Source organism: Typha latifolia, chromosome 6 (assembly GCF_019914945.1).
Source record: "Typha latifolia isolate L0001 chromosome 6, TyphaL0001v2, whole genome shotgun sequence".
Taxonomy (NCBI): Eukaryota; Viridiplantae; Streptophyta; class Magnoliopsida; order Poales; family Typhaceae; genus Typha; species Typha latifolia.
The window spans coordinates 7,803,878-7,810,132 of NC_133091.1; positions in this window are offsets into that span (position 1 = coordinate 7,803,878).

The window sequence follows — 6,255 nt, forward strand, 5'->3', positions numbered from 1 at the left end:
ACGCTACCCCATTGCATGGGCATGAGGCCAGCCACGTCGTGCCCATGCAAAGATTTTTTTTTTTAAGGTTGGGTTGTTACAGGAAAGGCAGCAACTACGGCGACGACGGGGCCCGCCGCAGCTAGCTGGCCTAGCCCGGTTGGCCGAGCTGGCGGTTGTGGTCGCACGTGGCACCGTCAACGTGCACCCACAATTTGCATGGCATGAGCTCGTGCCATGCATTACTAAATTTTTTTTTTAATTTCTTTCTTTTTATCTCTTTTTTTAATTTAATTTATATATTATTATTATTATTATTGTTATTAATAATATTATTTTATTTTATTTTTATTTTTTTATATGGGTTATTATACTTATAGTTGATTGATAGGAATGAAACATTGAGGGGATTTAAGGAGCATCTTAGAGGAGTTCAAAATCGCATGAAATAGGTTTATGATCGAGGACATTGTGAGCAAGAGTTTGCTGTGGGTGATTTGGTTTATGTAGGGGCACAACCTTATCGACAGATTACCATAAGACCGGTAATGAACTAAAAGCTATCATTTTAATATTTTGGACCCTATAGGGTCAAGGCGAACGTTGGGCCTTTGCATATTTATTGGACTTACCCGAGGGGACATGAGTTCATCCGGTGTTCCATGTGTTAGTTTTGAAGGCGAAGATTGGACATGATATTATTGTGGGGATTGACTTACCTGAGTCGGTTGCAGAATAGGAGATCAATAAGCCAGTTCGGATATTGGCCAAGCGTAGGCGACGACATGATGAACGTGTTTTGGCTGTTTGAATATGATCAGGGTGTGTTCGAATGCACGACGGGGAAGTTGAGTTATAATAAGATTTGTTTAAGGTTTTGGGATGTTTGGCTAGCCTTTATATATGTGAAAAAATAGCCTCTTTGGATTATTGAATATTGGAATTAGCTTTCATCTAGGCTTTAGCCATCTTCTTGTCCTCCTTTCTCTCCCTTGTTATCCAACCCAAGTTCTCGTCTACGGCTGAGGTTAATCCTTCATCACATTTTCCTCCTCCCTCTAGCGACCAGCCATACTCGGAAGCTCCCTTCTCCCCTCTCGTCTATTTCCAAGCACTAATCCATCCACCATACCATAATCATCTTCCACAACCCTAAGCACATATTCCACGTCCATCCCGTTATCTCCTGACCTTTGGCCACTATATCATATGTTACTTTCAATCTACTCCTTCGATCGTCGTGATTCTAGTTGCTTTGGATGCCTAACTCATAGAGGAACAACATACCCAAGGCCTGTATTATACCAATTATCGATTCCACTTACGTTCACAAGTTTCATGCTGATTTCTGTTCAGATTATCATTTTGGATAGAAACTCATCTTCACCAAAAGTGACCGTAACAAACCACATCAGCTCCATCCAGGCCTCCTTCCTTCTTTCTAGATCAACAACCATCATCATCACTATTTTTTTCCACCATTGTTGACCTGTAACACCACCACAACCGCAAAACCCCACCACTACTGCTACAAAACCTTATCGTTGGCTTCCATCTTTCTTTCTCAACATCAACGCCACACACCCCTCCATATCTACCATCTAACTCACTACCCTATGTCTAGACAATCCCTAGCCACTTTCACCACATCCCTGCTAGATCCTCCCTCCAATTTGCTACCAACTTCTTAGCCGCAACAATGCCCATTAAACCTGGTATCCGAGATTGGATCATATCACTTTCCTCAGACACGCCATGCTTATAAATAGATCCATGTCTAACCCTCCACATGAAGGCACTCCAACAAAGGCAGGAGCAGCTGCCATCAAAAGCAATGAACTGATCCATAACCCTTTATCCCTAATCACTCAATCCACAATGTTGGGATCCCGATTTGGTCCATATGATGCGCTCGATTTCTAGAGTCAAAAGGAGCCATACAAGAGTCATAGAGCCATGCAAGTTGAGATGCAAGTCACATTCCTTGCATCATCGATAGGCAATGTGAGCCTCCCTCGAGGTGTTCACACAAGCTTTTATCAACGCTCAATGAAATCCTATGGCGATAGAGCCTTCAATTGGCAACTGAACCCCTCTATCTCAACCATCATGTGATGACGAGATGTACCCCACCAAGCAGTTTGTGGAAGATTTCAAGGTATGGAAAGTCTTTATTGATCCTGCGTGTCGACAAACTTACCATGAAGATCTAGAGCCTAGATGATAGGAACTTTGTCGGATTAGATCCATTCACGGCACATTGGGTTTGCTTGGGTCAAATCTAGTTATCTAGTTTAGTCATTTACCAATTTTAGCACCTGCTATTTTGGTTGAGCCATAAACTTAGGTACTTACTAAATATTGACTCAACTTGTTAATTCATTAATTAGGTTTAGTGTAAAAATTCAAACCACAGAAAAGAAATAAAATGATAATAAAAACAAATAGACAAATAATTATGGCAATAAAATAATGGGTTAATTACGCGGATATCCTCTAAACTATACCTAGTTTTTACGGAAACCCCCTAAACTTTTTTATGTTACATTACAATATCACCCTTCCGTTAGTTACCCTCAATTAAATTGAGCCAATGAACTTATGTGGCAGTCATATTAGAATACATCAGCTATGAAATGAACTAGATACCCTTATTGGTGGGAAAGAACTTAATTTCAGTTTGGTCCAATAATAATGGACGAATATACCCTCCCTCCCTCGTCTTCAACTTCCCTCCCCGTTATCCCACTCTTTCCTTCCCTCCCTTCATCCCTCTCTCTCTCTCTCTCTCTCTCTCTCTCTCTCTCTCTCTCTCTCTCTCTCTCTCTCTCTCTCTCTCTCTCCCTCCCTCCCTCCCTCCCCTAACAACGCTATTGCCCACGACGACGGCGACACAGGAGGACGATAATGGCGCATGAGCAGGAGGCGTGGCCCAGTGAACCAGCGATCGGATGCCACGGAGCGATGCTCTATTGACGGCAGCGGCGACTCCTCCCCGTTCTTTCCCTCCCTCCTTTCCAACGATGCTACCACCCACGACGACGGCGACGCATGAGCAGGACGACGACAGCTAGGAGGTGGCGACGTGGTGGAGCAGCGTCCTAGCGCCACGCGGTGAATCTCCATTCACTAGCAAAGAGGAACTCCGCTGAGGTCTGTAATTTAATTGTTTGTTAAGTACCTAACTATTAATATTAGTAGAGGAGCTTAAATTTGTATGCAGAAATCTATCCATATGCTAACTTTTTGAACAAATTACATTTGATATAACACGTGTTGCAGAATGCTGATCAGTGCTATCATACCTTAGTTATAATCCCGATTAGTAATTTTGTAAAGGCTAATTAGGAAAGAAGGTCGTAGGTTCTTAAACTCCATTTGATGAACCATGCCTGCAGTGCTAAGTGTTCAGGAAAAGATAGGGGCAGTCTCCATGGTATAATAATCTTTGCCGTCCAGTAACAGATTTGCTAGCACTTCTTGTCAGTGGCGTCCAAGGAGTCATAAGCAACCCTACGGTAAGATTTCTCCTTTCTTTTTCGACAACATTTGATGTTGATCTCGTCATGAGTGTAATGTAAAATATATTTTATCCCTTCTATTTTGTTCTTCGGTTTCTCTTGTAATCATCTATTTCTTCTTAATCATGTTTTAGATGATACCAATGGAACTATTGAGGTCTCTCCTAGAGTTGCAAATAATACCGATGGAACTATTGAAGCTGCAAAATGGTTGCACAACGTTGTCGACCGTCCCAATGTATACATAAAGATCCCAGCTACTACAGATTGTGTTCCCTCTAGCAGAGAAGTTATTCTTAATGGTATAAGCATCAATGTTACAGTATCAATAACCAGTAGTATTTCTTGAGATCCTACCTCGATGGACCAAACCTCTTGCCACTGTTTGAAGAAATTAAAAGTGGAGATTAATGAAATCAAATGGCTTGGCATTTGCAACGGTCAAGCGAAGGTAAATCTATCTCTTGAACAAATTTGCCGTCCACTTGTTACGATTGAAAATTTACGAAGGCAATTTGTTCTCGGGATATAAGACCGTCACGAATCAAGGTGCAACTCGCAAAATTGAACCTTGATCTGAACTAGAGTTAATTGTAACAAAACAAGCACTTAGGTCTATATAAAAAAAAATTCAAAACAATAGCATCATCTTCTATTTATAGCAAATGAAAGGACATCAACTAAAAGATGCTAGTAGTTATATAACTAAAAAATAGTTATGGTAGTTATATAACTAAAAAGTAGTTAGATAACTAAAAAGTAGTTAGATAACTAAAAAGTAGTTACGTTAGTTAACTAGAAAGTAGTTAGATAACTAAAAGTAGTTATGGTTATGAAAAGGTGTCTAATCAAAATATTTATTCACAAAATTATTTATTTTAAAATAACACCATAGAAATATTAATATTTCTAACAAGGCAAATACTTCAATGCACCTTTAAAAATTATAATCTTAATCCAACGGCTATAATAGCCAGTTTTCATACCCGGTACCGGTTTCCCGGTACCGGTTCCAAAACCACATTACGTAAGAAAAAGAGTATATTAGTTAAGAAGATTAATTACGTGTGCCTAAATTCCCAATTTTCTTGTTATACCCTTGAAGATCTTAATCATTAGATTTTCATCAAAGTGATTGATAAGTACGAAAAAAGCACTCTACACGTTTTTTTTCTTCCGTTAAGATTTCTCTCTTAAATATAATTATACCTTAATTATAGGAGATATCATTTAATATTAAATAATTTAAATTTGATTATTTGGAGATAAACTTCAATTTAAATATAATTCTCTATCTCTATCTATTAAAATTTAATTTAAATCAATCTTAAACTAATGGGAGATATATGTAAATAATCAAAAATAATCAAAAAGATAAAATGTAATTAAATTTTCATCAAGTTAATTATAAAAGACATCAATACCCTTTATTTTGATATATATACATTACTCTCAGTTAATGATCTAATATAATTGTTAAAAAATAATGTGCAAGATTATATATCTAAAAAGAATTACCTGTTGAACTGGTAATATCTTTCATTCCTATTATACCCTTAAAGATCTTAACCGTTAGATCTTCATTAAATTGATTGATAAAGAATTAATGCACGGAAGAAACCCTCTTCTAACAATCCGCCACTTATTTTAAAATAAATAACAATAACTTTGATTTCAAATATGCTTGCTGTTACACAAAGATATTGATACATAAGTGAAAATACCGTATGGTTTGAATTTTCACATAGTGTAAAATTCTCAAAGTAGTATCAGGATGTTAATAGACATAAAGTCGTTGAATTAACAAAATTTACGACACAACCGCAGAATTCACACATATCTTTATCAGAATCTCAATATTCTTCCCAGCCGCGCATTAATGGCCATGCACTGATTCCGACTTCATGAGTGTGCTAGGAGTTGACCAAACTCCGACATAAGCGGCCTGACTTCACACTCATATAGGTAAAGTTCTTCTAGGTGCTACTGTAGATTAAATACACATATTATACGAACCCATTAAGAGTTTAAGTCAACCTCACATGTTCATTATAGAAACATAGCACTTACCAAATAATTTTTGAGTAGGTCCAAATAGCGTGCTATATCATCACCCTCCAGATTTGTTTTTCCCTTTGAACCTAGAGCATGGAAATCTATGGTTTTGGTAGGGTTGCCATCTTTTGGTGATATTATTCAACTGGTCTAAGACCCATCTCACAAGATGTTTTTCTAATTAGATCCTTGTTAAGGCCTTTAGTCAAAGGATCCGCTAAATTTGTGCACGATCGAATGTAATCCACAGTGATTACTTCATCTTCTAATAGCTGTCTCACAGAATTATGTCTAAGACGTATATGTCTCAACTTTCCATTATATGATTTGTTATATACCCGTGACAAAGTGGCTTGACTATCACAATAAATTGAAATAGGAGGCATAGGATTTGACCATATTGGCAAATCAATTAAAATTTTTTTTAACCACTCAGCCTCTTTGCCTGCTGCTCCCAAAGCCACTAACTCAGACTCCATAGTAGAATGAGTTATACAAGTATATTTCTTGGATCCCCAAGAAATAGCAGCACCACCAAGAGTGAAAATCCACCCACTCGAAGATTTAGAACCATCATTTACATAGTTCTAGTTTGCATCACTATACCTTGCAATAACAGATGGATTTCCTCTATAGTATAAGTGCAAACGATTTATTCCTTCAAAATATCCTAATACAATGGATATTATTTTCCAATGCT